General features: G+C 43.0%; 1 protein-coding gene across 3 annotated transcripts in view; it reads left to right on the forward strand.

The window, feature by feature from the left end:
* Positions 1–3,422: 3,422 nt before the first annotated feature.
* CREB1 (cAMP responsive element binding protein 1) overlaps positions 3,423–15,467 on the forward strand; it is a 262,890-nt gene continuing 250,845 nt past the window's right edge. The window contains exon 1 of one of the 3 annotated variants that reach the window (XM_029606357.1): positions 3,423–3,731. The gene's annotated coding sequence lies outside the window, so the exon portion shown is untranslated. The remainder of the gene's footprint in view (positions 3,732–15,467) is intronic. The other 2 variants (XM_029606360.1, XM_029606358.1) reach the window with 2 other exon arrangements.

Genomic DNA, 15,467 nt, shown 5'->3' on the forward strand with positions numbered 1-15,467 from the left:
CCATCCGGTCCAGGTGATTTACTACTCTTCAGTTTGTCAATCAGGCCTACCATATCTTCTAGGTGTTACAATGATTCATTTAATCTCCAAAAACATTCCCCCCTGTCCCCGTCACTCACGTCCACTTCTAAGATAATTGGGGCATGGTCGGACCAGGAAATGGCATCAATATCTGCCTTACGGACCCGGTTACCTAGCTGTCTATCTACCAGAAAATAATCGATTCGGGAATAGCTATCGTGTGGGAATGAATAAAATGTGTAAGAGCGAGATTTAGGAAAGCGAGTCCTCCAAATATCTATTAAGGTCCAATCAGTCATAAGAGCCTTTAGTTGTTTGCTTAGTGTCTGGGGCGTGTGAGAGTGCAAATTCGAGTTGTCCATACCCTGCTGCAAGGAGACATTAAAGTCCCCACCTAGAATTATAGAGCCCTCTGCATGTTCCAGAAGCAAACTCTGGATTTCTGCCAAAAAAGGGCCACAGTCCCTATTTGGAGCATAAACAGCTACTACTGTATATACCTGAGTACACAGTTTAATTTTCAGTAAAAGATAGCGGCCTTTAGAATCCGCAACATGAGAGAGATATTCATAGACCAACGAGGCTGAAAGTAATATCCCCGTCCCCGTGTACCTGGCGCCACCACTTCAGCCTGCATGATACACATGTGGATAAGATTTATGCTCTAGTAGATGACCATATCTAGGCTTTAAGTCCGTTTCTTGAACATATACTATATCTGCCTTTTGATGCTGGAGCTCTTGTTTAAGTAGGAAATGCTTCCTATAAGTGTTTAACCCTTTGACATTGAGGGAAACTATTTTAACCATGATGAAAACTTATGGGACGCATCAGCCATTGAATGATACTCTGGTATACCACAAAGACCTGAAGGCCTATGAGAAAAGAAATTGATGTTGTTGAGCCCTGAACCCCAGCCAGGGATCGGGATGGACATTTCTTAACACTGAGCAGCTTCGGGTGAGACTCTATCATGTGTAGGTTTAACACCAAAAGGGTCCGCTCTCTTTCCCCGCGGACCTCAACCCTGGGGGTACAAAGGAAACAGCGCAGTCGGCCAACAATTAGCACACCCCTCCCAATCTCTCCACATATAAACAGAAATATATCTTTTAATAACAACATTGAACTGCTAAGCAAGATATCCGGGTGTCCCACCATATAGCTGTATGCATGAAGTCAAAGGGAATTAATATGGTGGAGAAGCAATAACTTAACCAAACCTTGTGGCCATGTATTAGTGGCTATGCGAGAACAATAAGAAAAATAAACAATCATCACCATCACCAAAGTTGTAAGTCTGCAGCCACTGTGAAAGAAATTCAGCCTTTGTCAGCCGGGAAGAGGCTAGCTGGAGTGTTCTACCGACGAAGGCGTCCCCTGCCTGACCCTAGCCGTCTCCATCTTGGCGTGGCGTCCGTCAAAGTTTGCTTAATGGAGGACATCTCGGCGGTAAATGTGATCGTTAAGCCCACCTCCTTGAAGATATGAGTGGCATCCTCCAGCGATTTGATTTTGTAGGAAATCCCATTGTGCTGAAATAGTAAAGCGAATGGAAAGGCCCAGCAGTTCTTAATCTCTGCTTGGCAAAGGGCTGCCGTGACCTCTCGTAACTGATAACGTTTTTGAAGGGTGGAAGGCGCCAAATCATTGTAAAAGGCGATGTTGTGACCCTGCCAGGTCCAGCCAGGATGAGACCTCGCTAGAGCAATAACTTCTTCTTTCTGCTGAAAATTGAGAAATTTGAGGACTATGTCCCTCGGTTGATTATCTCTCCGTTGCCCCAGAGCACGATGAGCGCGCTCCAGCGCAATCACCGGTTCAGGCTGTGACTCTCCTGAGGGTGCCCTATGGTCTGAGATCATGGCTTTGCAAATGGCTGTCGCCGTTTGCATACTGTCTTTATAAATATCAGTTTCTGGTACCCCGTGAATGCGGAGGTTGGAGCGGCGAGATCGATTCTCTAGATCCTCGATTTTATCTGCCATCACTTCCACAGTGAGAGATATTTGCTTCGAGTGATTGTTAAGTGTGTCCAAATTAGCGCTCTGGTTGTCAGCTCGCATATCTAATTCGTCCACGCGGTGCCCCATGGTAGTGAGATCATAAGAACATAAGATCGTCTCTTAACTTGGCCATACTCGCCATGAGGTCCGCTTTACAGTTTTTAAGGTCCGTGCGGATTTCACTGAACCAGGTGCGTATTTCAGATCATGTAGGAATGTCCGGGTGCAGGCTTCCTGCTAGCCGTTCTGCTGTAGGTGCAGGTCCGGAGTCCAAAACGGTAGGCTCTGCTAAGTCAGCCCGCTGCTGAAAGGCCTGCTCGCCGCCGTCATCGGGTGGAAGATCATCCGCAATTTTACTAAATGAAAATTGCTTGAGGTCGGTGGCTCTTTTCCTCGCAGTCAACCTGCCTACAGCCGCAATTTGTCGCTTGGTTTTGAGTAGAAAAAGACCCAGCTATCTACCAATATTAACTCAGCTTGAGGGCTGTATATTACACAACTCATTTAAATATTCCTCAGGATAAGCCTGGAAATTTTGCCTTAACCATCTTTATTGGGTATTAACACCCATTAGTAAATAGGCCCCTCCCTCTCTTTTGCAAACATGAACTGTCACACCCAGCTGTAAAGAGGATCTGAGAAAAAATCAGGATATTTGTTTGCTTCCATCTCCAATTTAATGATCTTCTTATCATTCCCATAAAACCCCACTGAACTGGCCTGTATGAAAAATGACCTTTGGTCCTCCAAACACATAAAACCGGACTAAAGCTATTCTGTACACTAACAGGTAACCTGGTTTAATCTTTCAGGGGCCGATGCAATAAAGTGCACTCAGCCTAGTGCACGGGTCTATGTGCATTTTGGATACGGTAGACTAGAACTCGATACACTAAGGAGATTTGTGCATCCAAAATGCGTGCCCAAACAAAAGTGTAGCCGATAGTGCCCATCACATATAAATTCCACGTAATTGACACTATTTCCCCATGCAGGAAATTGAAAGGCACCCAACGCACACTTTTTAATGCCGCAAATTTAACTTCAGCCCTGGAGGTGGCATAAAGTCAATTCACGAGTCAATGGCTCATAAAAAAAACATTTAAAAAATGCGGTCCTCCTACTTATTAGTATCGTTGTGACACTTAAATTATCTTCTTGCAGTGTTGAAAAAATAAATGTATAATGCTTGATTAAAAAAAACAACAGTTCTTATGGTCGCACAATTTAGACGCCATGTCTTCAGTAACCTCAACATAACACAGAAATTGGGCTGAAGAAGCGGGATAAAAATTGAACGCTCACCCTGATCCCCTACTACAGTCTCTTTCTAGGATAAACTCCGGCTTCGCGTGCTCGGCAATTTCCGCTAGTCTGTGTCTTTCGCTTCCCTTCGGGTCCAGTCGTGGATTTCCGCGCAGCGGGGTATGTTGGACGAAGGTGCCTGGAGTTCTTTGCGCACGCGCCATGGCGCCTCGCTCTGGCTCTCGCGCTGAGGCCGTTGAAGTGCTGTCGGAGTCTGCCGCTCGTCGCCGCCCGGCTGCTTGGGGCAGAGTGAGCCGCGAGAAAGCGCTGCAGTGTTTGCTGTCTGCGAGTGACGCGGCGGAGGTGTAGTTTGACGCGGTGTGTTACGTGGGGGAGAGAATAAAACTCCAGCGAGATCCTAGTCGCGAACGAAAGCAGTGACGGAGGAGACTGTAACCGGTAAGAGGCAGGAGGAGAAGGGAAGAGGGACAGGGGAAGGCGCAGAGGCGGATAGCCAGGGCCTGGCCAAAGAGGTGGGGGGTTGGCGGGCTTAAAGATGGAGCGCGAGCAGAACGCTGCAACATCTCCGCGGCGAACAAAGAATAATGGCGGATCGGAGCCAGCAGCGAGCCCTGCCTGCAGCCAGCTGCGGCGTTGAGAGCTGGGGGTGCACGCTCCGGCGCCGGGGGAACGAAAAAGAGGGCATCGGCCTCACTTCATCCCTTCATGAATGGAAAAATAGAAAAAAAAAAAAAAACCCTTTCCGCAAGGTTCTCCATTTCCCTCTCTCATGGTGCAAGCACCATCCCACCCCCTCAAATGTGTAGCCCCGGGGGTTTTCTGATTATTTTGTCCTTCAATTTGGAAAGAGTTTTACTGTGCATTCAAAACAAAAAAACATCTGCACACTTGCATGGGTAGATAGGACAGCGCCAATTTTTCCAGGGTGATGTGATTTGGAGGATGCCCGCCTTTTTAAGTGGAGTGTCAGGAAGGGAGAAAACAAGCTAAAAAAAAGGGAAAAATTGATTTCCGATAACCCTTTCTCCCAAGTAATGGGAAAGTAATAAAGTTCAAAAACAAAGCTATATTTTGTACTGTATTTTATTCATGCCTTTTTTTGTATCATGTCGCTTTGACGTTATTTATCTATTTTTTAGCTCTTCCTTCCTTCCCATTTTTTCTTACAAGATAGTACTGTTGAGTTTTTTTATTTCAAATGTGGAAAGACTACTTTTGCGACCGTTGTAAATTTTAAAACCGACTTAACTGTTGCAGTGTAAGTTAGGGTGACTGCAGCTTCAAGGCAGGGTTCTTGTGCTGTGCAATTTTTTGCACTGGATATCTTTTTGGGAATGCAGCATAATGAAAATCTTGCTTGGTTAAATCATTTTATTCCAGAACTTTTACATGTGTCCTGCTTAAAATATATTGAGGAAAACTACTGTGCAAACTACTGGATGCCTGCCGTTTTTAGGATCTCTTAGGGAGCTAAGAATTTGTTGTACTAAAAGAAATTGCGGTAAAGTCAGTGGAGGTGGGAGTCAATATAATGCAGACTAAGGAGAATTTAATGCTATAATACCAGTAAAATATTAAATACTAGATTTGTTATGCTTACGATCTATTTACTGCATCTTTTTTTTTTTCTTCAATCTGTATCTGCAGAATTTCCTATCAAGGCCTGGCCTCTCCAGCATACTCTGCTTTCCCCAGCTCTTTCCTGCTATAGCTTAAACACCTTAACTGTGAACTCTCCTATCCCTTCGGTCAATCCCCCAGTTCATTCATTGCCACCACCTTCCCATTGCTGCTCCCTCCACTTTCTGCCCCACCAGGCTTAAGGCCATCCCCTGGTTCTCTCTATATCTGCCCCCATAAGGCTTGAACCCCCTTACCAGCTTTCTCTGCTCCCCTGCCTCTCACACAAGACCCCTAACACCTATCTTTGCCACAGCTTTAGCAAGACCCCCTAACTTTCTCTTTGCCATCTTCCTTTTTTTTTTTTTTTTTTGTAATACCTCCAGCTCACTGTCTGCTTCTCCCACTGCTCCCTGCTTTGTTTGGGACACTCAAGTCAAAGCCAATGCTGCAGGCTTACTACTTCTGGCATGTGAGGACAAATGCTAACTCTCCCAACTCTCTTCTGCTCTGTGTAGGCCAACCTACCTCTACTCCTTTCTTATTTCCAGTTCCTCTCTTCTGAGTCCACACAGGCTTCTATTGCCTTTACTGCTGCTCTTCCCTGATACCCATACCTAATTCTGTGGGGAAAATGCAGAAATCTATGCAGTGCAAAATTCCCCCAGAAATATAATCTGCTGCAGTAATATGCATGCCTCATAAGCTAATAAATTACTCTAATGTTCCTCAACAGAGCAGCATTTTTGGAGGTAGCCATAAATGAGTTTTCAGACTTTACAATTAGTATGGGTCACAGTACTCAGTTTGCCCATTGTTTGTATTTACAGCCTCCTCATTTCTTCTTATTCCTAGGTCTCCTTTCTCTTTCCTTATATTTTGTTTTTATACATTTCAATAAAAAAGTGCATGGTTTACTATGGCCACACTTGTTTATAAACATTTTTCCAGGTTTCATGATTAAGCTCTTTGTGCTATATTCATATATCTTGTGTCTTTGAAGTCAGCATGATGTTCTGACTTGCACCATTCTTCTCCTCCTTTTTTTGATTCATAAAAGTACTTAACTAATATTTTTAAATACTGATTTTTTTTCAGAAATTAAATGAAAATGCGTTGAAAAGGGGGAATTTTGTTGAACTGAATTATCTATTTTATTATGCCAGGAAAACTTGGCCAAAAAACAAAGCACATATTAATGTAACTGAGACTATAGCATTTATAGAGAATTTTGTGGGGTTGGTATACCACAATACAATGTATAATTGAGAAGTAAATTTGCTTTATACACGCTTGTCTTAAAGAATTTAACAAATTCTATTTCTGAGAGAGAATTGCATTTGGCTTATTTTATTTTTGGCGCACACATGTTGTCCTGATAGAACTCTAAAACCTAGGTCTTTAATATAAGCTGAGAAAGGAGAGTTCATAGATCTTGCTTATTTATGGGAAAGACTGTTTTCAGTTTTCTGAAACTTTGACACTATGACCTAAACCTTTAAGAACATTAAAAACATGAACCTAGAAATGTAATGGCAGAAATGCTCATATGACCTGTCTAGTCTGCCCATCCACACCAACTGCTCAGCTCTACAATCTCTATCACATCCCCGTTGCTTGTCCCATCCTTTCTTGAAGTCAGATACTGTCCTTGTCTCCACCACCTCCACTGGAAGGCTGTTTCATTCATCCACTACCCTTTCTGTAAAGAAATATTTCTTTAGATTACTCATGAGTCTAACCCCTTTCATCCTCATCCTATGACCCCATTACAGAGTCTCTTTTAAAGTAATGTATATACATAAAAGTACAGTTAATCCCTATCTCTAAATCTTATATTCTAAATGAATGCCTGAAGCACAGTGAATTGGTGATTTATTGTGATCTTGTGCGAGTTATATGTGTCGGTGGCAGATTTGAATTTAGGTTCCCAGCTCTTACTCTGACAGACCTTCATCCCTCTGGATTCATGGGCCAGCAGTAAAGAGGACTAACTTACCCTGCTTCTTTCTGAGCTTGCAGTTGGCCATCTACCAGATGCTAATTTTAGCAACTGCCAGTATGAGTTGCTGCACTGCTTCAGAGTTGCAGTGTAAAAGTATGACACTATAACAATTCCATTTTAATTTGTCACATTAGGATGCTTGCTTTTGGGTGCTGAATCACATTGCCCTTCAATCTCCTGCAGAATTCAAGGAACCAGAAGGCAACTGGAGTTCATTTGATGCTTGCTGAAACCTTTTTAAAGTATTTTTGTCTGTCTTGAGAAGAGGGATTCTACATTGGTGAAACTGATTAGAAAAGAATCAGCCATCTCCGACACAAGACAATATACCACAGAGAAAAACACGGTGACCTGTAGAAGATACTGTTTCCAGGCCCGACCCCTGTTTGAATGACTTCGTGATCAGGATGTTAGAAGGGAATATTAAAACTACCTAGGAACAAAAGACATAAGTGATGTTCAAGTTACACTTTACTGGTATATTCATGCAGCATCATCCTTGGCTTGGTTTGTCTATTCAGACCAGTATATATTTGATAAAGGTTGACAAGAACAGTGGCTTTTCTCCATTCAGAGAGTATCCAAAAAGACTTGAACTAAACAACCATGAAACTTGGCAGCAATTTAACTGAAACTGTGGCATGGTAGGTGGATATAGAAAGTTAAACAGAAATTTGTGCCACCAAGGGAGTTTAGCTTTAGCAATTGATCACACTTAAACCAAGTTGTGCCCTCCATGCTTCTACCTAGAGGAGGGTAGGAGCATCTCATTCCTTCAGTGTGGCCTGCCAAGTCTGCCCACTCGTGTGTGGACAGAACAGAGTACTCTTTCCAGTGTCCTCTGGTCTGCAGAGTTGCTTGGGGAACCGATGGGCACAATGAGGTAGTTGCTTGAAAATGAGTGTATCATTGCCCTAAACCAGGGGTCGGGAACCTTTTTTGACTGAGAGAGCCATGAACACCACATATTTTAAAATGTAATTCCGTGAGAGCCATACAAGACCTACCAAATGAATTTACTACAACACCCTACTCTCCTGACGCTCCCCCAAGACCTACCAAATTAATTTACTACAACCCCCCACCCTCCTGACCCCCCCCTCCCCCGAAGACCTGCCAAAAGTTCCTGGTGGTCCAGGACTCGCAGACAAATCTTTAATTAAAAAAAAGTAAAAATCTAACACAAACCCCCACCCTCCTGACACCCTCCAAGACCTGCCAAAAGTCCCTGGTGATCCAGCGGGGGTCCAGGAGCGATCTCCTGGACTTGGGCTGTCGGCTGCCAGTAGTCAAAATGGCGTTGACAGCCCTTTGCCCTCACTATGTCACTGGGGTCGACCAATGGCGGCGGTAGCCCCTGTGACATAGTAAGGGCAAAGGGCCGTCGGCTGCCAGTAGTCAAAATGGCACCGACGGCCCTTTGCCCTCACTATGTCACTGGGGTCGACCAATGGCGGCGGTAGCCCCTGTGACATAGGGCAAAGGGCCGTCGATGCCATTTTGATTACTGACAGCCGACGGCCCTTTGCCCTTACTATGTCACAGGGGCTACCGCCGCCATTGGTCGACCCCAGTGACATAGTGAGGGCAAAGGGCTGTCGGCGCCATTTTGACTACTGGCAGCCAACAGCCCAAGTCCAGGAGATCGCTCCTGGACCCCCGCTGGACCTCCAGGGACTTTTGGCAGGTCTTGGGGGGGGGGGGGGGTCAGGAGGGTGGGGGGGTTGTAGTAAATTAATTTTGGAGGTCTTGGGCGTCAGGAGGGGGGGGTGGGTTTGTTAAGATTTTTACTTTTTTATTAAAGATTTGTCTGCGAGCCAGATGCAGCCATCAAAAGAGCCACATCTGGCTCACGAGCCATAGGTTCCCAACCCCTGCCCTAAACAGATCCCGCACTCCGGTATGTTCTCCCAAGCGAGCTTCTGCCTCCTGGTAAATTGTAATTGCACTACCTGTATGATCCCACATTAAAACATTTTTATAGTTATTTATATCCCATTTGTTTCCTTTGTGAAATTGTTTTTTTCACCAGAGTTAGGAGATTATTGATCAGGGGCTCCCAGGACTCTTGGACAAATATTCCTAAAAATAGCTTAGCATGTTTTGTACTAACCCAAAGATCTACAACCATTCAAAAGAGAAGTTATCTCAAGATTTTTTCTTTGTCCAGTATTTTTGAGAGCCTCACCTTTGTTATGAAAATCATCTAAACATTTATGTAAATTGCTTCATCCCTAGCAGTCCCTCAAAATTCTCCCTAACCCCAGCAGTCTCTCTCTTTCTTAGACATGCTGCTGCCTCCTCTCACCTAGTGGGGGTTACAATCTCCTCCTTCCCGGGCCAGGCACTTTACCAGCAGGCCATGCTGCTTTGCGCCGACTCCTCCCACATGTGTGGGTTGCAGCTGCCTTCCCTTCTCCAGGTGCTTCAGCACAGTAGGCATGCTAGCACTAAAGAAAAAACAAGGCAGCGAAGGCTGAAGATGCCACCTTCTTGCCTTTTGTTCTGCATGGCCCCACAGAAAAGAAATGCAAGCAATTCTCCCCCTCTCCCCCCCCCCCCCCCCCATTTTACAAGCAGCTATCAGCAGCCTGTACTTCCTTCTAAAGAAGGAGGCAGTGAGCTGATGCTACCTTTTCATTCTTTAGCACACCCTGTACAAGAAACCGGCAAAGAGGTGGTGTCTTTAACCTGTGCAGCCTTTGGGAAAAAAAAATCTTCAATGGTTGCGGAGGAAGGGTTGCTTTGGGGCATGAAAAGAGCCCTGATCCCTGCAGTAACATGATGATGGGATTTTAACGTTTGAAAGCTAGTCAAGTTTATAAACCACAGTTCCAAAGGTCTATGCAGTGCACATGTCAAAACATAAATACATAATACAGAATAGTAAAATATAAAACAATAGTTCACAATAAAATATAAAACAAAACTAATTCATAAAAGATGAGACTCAAAATTAAACATAGCAACAAACTGAAATACCACTTAGTTCTGGAAGTTATTCATAAGCCTGCTTGAATAAATGAGTTTTTCAGCATTTCTTGAAGGTGGAAAACATTACCTCATTTCTTAGATTAATAAAGGGAGTTCCATAACACTGCTGTAGCAATAAAGAAAATACTTTCTCTGGTTTCACATAAATGTGCCAGTTTTACTGAGGGTATATCTAACAGTTTTTTGCTTGCAGACCTGAAGGCCCATTATGGGTGATACATTTTAAGCAATGATCTTGTTGGCTTTGGGGTCTTCAGAGCTGAGGGCTTTGTGTATTAAGATGGTTAGTACTTAAAAATGGTACGGAAGTGAACTGGGAGCTAATGTAAACAATGGAGGATAGGTGTAATATGTTCTTTCTCTAAGTTTGATTCCGGAGATAATACAGGCTGCTGCATTTTTTAGCATTTGGAGAGCTTTTATAGTAGAAGCTGTTAGCCCAAGGTAAATGAGTTGAAGTAGTCAATTTAACTTAAATTGATTGTACAGCAAATCTGAAATCAGCAGGGCAAAGTAACATTTTCAGTTTAACTGTTGGCGTTTAATGAGCCCAACCGTGACCATATTCTTGATTTGAGGTTGAAAGGATAGAGATTAGTAATAAAGAACTGAAACAGAAATCAGATGAGCCTGAAAATTGAAAGACATAGAGGTAGGTTTTGGAAGAAAAATGTCACAAGATGTTAATCTCAGATTTGCCAACAATACAGAGGCAACACCTACAACTTGTTGACCTTTATTTTTAAGTTCAAGTCAAAATGCTGCTTTATCTAATCAGGTGTACTGGGGTTACAGAGATTTATGTAGTTTCATAAGTTCTAAAGCATTTTATAGCCTCAGGTGTTCCTATGTAGTTTAAAATTGGTTGATAGGTTGGTTAGTACAATTTTATGCTAGGTTGTCATAGAAGCAAATTCTCATGACTCCATGGCATAACATTTCAAGAATTCTGTATTGGCATCCCCTAGAGGACTTTTTCTATTAGCATTCTTTATATACTAGTTTAAATGCGTGAAAAATGACAGTTATAGTTTTATTCATTAAAACATACATTTTTGTATTCTAATTTGTATTCATTGTCATTAAAATAATCACTTCTGTCTATCATTGCATGTACATTATGCTTCAGATCACTCATGGTAGATATTTCCTATGAATACTTTCCACCATTCAGTAAGGTTCTTCAATTTTCATCCTTATCAGCAAACACTTTCATATTTCTTATGTTCTTGTTCTTGTCAATGGAATGTACAACTGACCATGTGCAAGTAATACTTTTGCCAAAAATATGGTCAAACGTCTGTCCTTGTAATGAAGAAGGGAATGAACTAAATTTTACATGCATGCAGTTGAGTAAAACTAGGACTGCCTTAGCATGCCTATTTGACATATGGTTACCCTAAATCAGTGGTTTTCCTCAGGGTACACCTAGCCAGACTGGTTTTCAGGTTCGCCACAGTGAATATGCATGAGTTAATTTGCATGCACTGCCTCCATTGTATACAAATGTCTCATGCATATTTGTTGTGGCTAGCCTGAAACCAGACTGGCTGGTTGTCTTGAGGACTGGGTTGAGAACCTGTGCCTTAAGTGATGCTTGTAGTTCATATGCTGCTAGTTTGAATTCCCTCTGTTGGTGAGATATTGTACTGCACATTACAGATAGACAGTAAGCAGTTTTAAGGGTAAGATATTTAAGTGAGCAAAATAAAAATGTAAACGTTCCATAGATTTTATACAGCTAGACTTCTGCCACTAGGTTTTAGTATATAATTGCTCTCATGCACTAATCTCTGATATAGGTCAGTAGCAAGAATAATGATGATGGCTATATTTTATAGTTCCTTTTGAAAAAGGTTCCCTAACTGTGGCCCATGGGCTGAATCTGACCCACTGAGATCTTTTATTTGGCTTGTCTACCTTGACTTAAAAAACAAAACAAAACATTGTGTCATAGCCCGATTTAGAACATCAGAACAAATTTAAAAATTAAATCTTCCACTACCAACTGAAGTAGCTGTAGCTTGAGTTAGGCCATGGAGCTCCTGCTCCGATGACACTATGTATCATAAGGAGGCCGGAGAGAGTTATGAAACCCTGGGCTGCAATGTTGGTGTCCTCAGCCCCTGCTGGCAGATGAGGAAGACCTGCATGGCGATACAGGAAATATTGTAATACTGGTGGGGTCTCCAATCCTGACATGATGGTAGGAGCAGAGTGAGAGGAAGGAAAGGCTATATGGGTGAGAGGGCAAAAAGATTTCAAATAGGAAGAGAAGTAGATCAAACAGGAGCGTGTGTGTGTGTGGGGGGGGGGGGTTGTGAGTGGGAGAAAATATACCACAAATACACTACCCTACCATTCATCTATTTCTCACTCTACCAGGGGGCAGGTGCAGATTCTAAGGAAAGGAGGAGATAGGTAGTTAATGGGATTGTGGCAGGGCTGTCAACTTCCTAGAAATATTTTGACAGCTTATTTGCCATATTAGATAGGGAAATACCTACAGTACCTGAATGTAATCCACTTTGAAGCACTGAAAAAAAGTGTGAAAAGCGGAATATAAATAAATAAATAAAAAAATACCTCTGTGGGAATCCTATCTCCCCCTTTCTGCAGCATTTGAAACACCCAAAGGGCCAGACTCCTCCTCCACCTCTGGGGCTATCTGCACCCCCCGCTCCCAAACCATAGCTGATCAAATCTCCTAATCTCCTGGCCCTCTCAGAGATTTGAAATGGTGCATGTGGCCCTTCAGTTAAAGTTTGGGGACTCCTGCTTTTGAGGGTGGAGCTTGTTCCCTTTTTGGGTATATAGTAAAAATATTTCATTATAGAATATATCTATGTGAAATTACATAAATCCATGATTATATGTAAATATCTCATTTAAATATACTTGCTCTAAGGCGTGCTTAACTTTTTCCTGTTAACTTGTTCAATTTTGTTATTTTAAGGTGCTGTTTATTGCTATTATTTTAGGGAAAAGCCATCAGTGAACTAAGATCTACAAACAGTTGATGCCTTGACTAACAGAATAAAGTACTATTAAAATGTGGTACTGTGGCATGGCACATTCAGTCCGCTGCAGTATTTGTGCATAGAAAACGGGCACTCAATGTTTAGCGTCTGCTTTCCTAACACGCTTCCAGCCACCTTTCCAAGGTGTGCGATGCAATATTTAAATAAGGGGTTGTGCTAAAAAGGAGGCGCTAGGGAAAATTGTGCGTCCCTAGTGCCACCTCGGCATTGGGTGTACAGGAGAGGTGGCTGTCGTTACGGGTTGGGAAAACGGACACTCAATTCAAGCGTCCGTTTTCTCCCGCTTCCTGCACAAGATACACAGCCTGGATCGGTTATCTTTTGTATCTATATTGGGCCCTCAGAATTATTTTTTTTTTAACCTGAATTTGCTTTCTGTGGTTCCTCCTATTTAGTATTGTGACAATACTAATAGAAGGAATCACAAACAGCAGGATTTTTTTGTTTTTATCAAGCCCTTGAGCTCAATCTACTTTTACGCCAGCCCTGGGCTGACGTGAAATTTCCTCATTGCAATGGGTGCATTGGTGGTGTGGGAAATTTTTTTGCATCGTAGATATTAACGAATAGCCTCATTTACATGGAATTTACATATGATGAGCGCTATTAAATACACGGTGTTTTGGACGCATTAATCCCCTATTGCATCGTAGGTTATGGGCGGCCATCCAAAACATCTGACCAGTTGTGTGTTAAGCCATGTGCTAGCTGCAGTGTACAGAATTGCATCGGCCTGATTGTAAATTCTCTATAGGATAACAGAAGTGCAAAGAATTGCTTATTGCCTTTCTGTCGGAGCTTAAGTTCTTGGAGGCAGGTACCCTGGCTAGCATTTACTTCTCCTCCCATCTCAAAGTGTAGGTCCTTCGGACTAGGGGTGGAAAGGAGTCCTTTCTGGTCCCAGCTGAGCTGGAGTTTCCTCTTTCTAATGTGTGTTGTGTGCCAAATAAATCACACTTGTACCACTTAAGCAGTGTCCAAAATAATGCTTGACTGATATAGTTTTGTTGAATGACACAATTAAATATGGTAAATCACACACCACAGTGTCTGCAGTTTCTCTTTTAATTACAGACCTTTTGTCTTCTATCTGTGCATTAGTCTTTATCAGGCCAGGAATCCATCCACACTTCTGGATTAGATTGTACAATAGATCGTCTGGGTCAGGAAACCCCTCCCAATGGCACAAAAATCTGTCTTGGCACAGAGATGTCTTGGCACAGAGATGTCTGTCTCGCAGGGCTCTTGATGGGTGTCCTCCCTTGAATGTAGATCTTTTACTCATGGTTAGTAGATTGATCTTCTGGTAGGATCCCTGGCGGTAAGAATCCTTGTGGACTGCAGTTCTTGCCAGTCTCCTCAATTGGGCAGGAAAAGGGACAGAAAAACACTTCCTCCCAGATGATGGGAAAACACATCATCTTCCCCAACTTAAATAACTGCAGGAATCCGCTGCACCGGGTCACTACCTGTGTTGGACAGATCGTCCCTAAATACTGGGCATCTTCAGCCAGGGGTTTCCCATTCCCTGGGCTTCAGAAAGTCCCAGGCCTTCAGCAAGGCTCTTCTAAATGAATGTTCAAAATCCCAAAATTAGTCCTAGAGCAGCCTCTCTAAACCTTTGTGTGGAGAATGCAGTAGTGGAGCTCCTTTAACCTATCCTGGAGTGGTCTCCTTGAGGCTTTCTGAGGCTCCAGGAAGAACCAAAATCTAACTTAGGAAAATTCAACCTCTCACTTTCAACTTAGACTGTCCCCAGAGCCTCTTGCAGGGCTCTGCTATAAAAGCCTTTCCACAGGGGTATCCATTACAACTCTGCCAGTAGGAGGGCTGTCCATGAATGGGTACTCTAACTGTACTAGACTGTTGCAAGACCTATTAGTGACCCAAAAATTGGTCAAGGCTACATGTTCGTGCAGGAGCTTCTTCAGCCTCATCTTTTCTACAGAGCCTAACAATTGAAATCTTTTTTCCATTGACTTTGTTTTCCTCTTCATCCAGTTAGACCAGCCCAGATAAGCGGATTGTGCACACCAACCAGCAGATGGAGATGGGAGATGTTTGCTGATGTCACCCCTTATACACTTCTGTGGTAACGGCCTACCAGTATTCTCGGTCTCCAGCAGATGATAGTTGTGCATCCCGTGCAGTAGACTCTGGTCTAGTAGGCTGAACAGGAAAAACGTTTCTGGGCTTCTGAAGTGAAAGACTAGTCTCTCCCTTCCTAAGTGGAGTAAAGCCCCTGCCTGTTTAAGGAGTAGCAGAGCAGAGAAAGGACCACACAGCTCCAGAGATAACAGCTTTTGCTCACTTCCTCTGTGGAGCAGATCAGTTTCAGGGAGGTTGTGAAGAACTTTTTCCTCCTCTTGAGGCTACTTCTGACTTTTGCCTCGCTACTTCTATTCCTTTATTTGTTTTTATATACCGACGTTCAAAAGGATATCATATCGGTTTACAGGTCAAAATAAAAATAGATTATAAATGTAACAAATGAAAAAAAGCAATAAAATACTT

Source organism: Rhinatrema bivittatum, chromosome 6 (assembly GCF_901001135.1).
Source record: "Rhinatrema bivittatum chromosome 6, aRhiBiv1.1, whole genome shotgun sequence".
Taxonomy (NCBI): Eukaryota; Metazoa; Chordata; class Amphibia; order Gymnophiona; family Rhinatrematidae; genus Rhinatrema; species Rhinatrema bivittatum.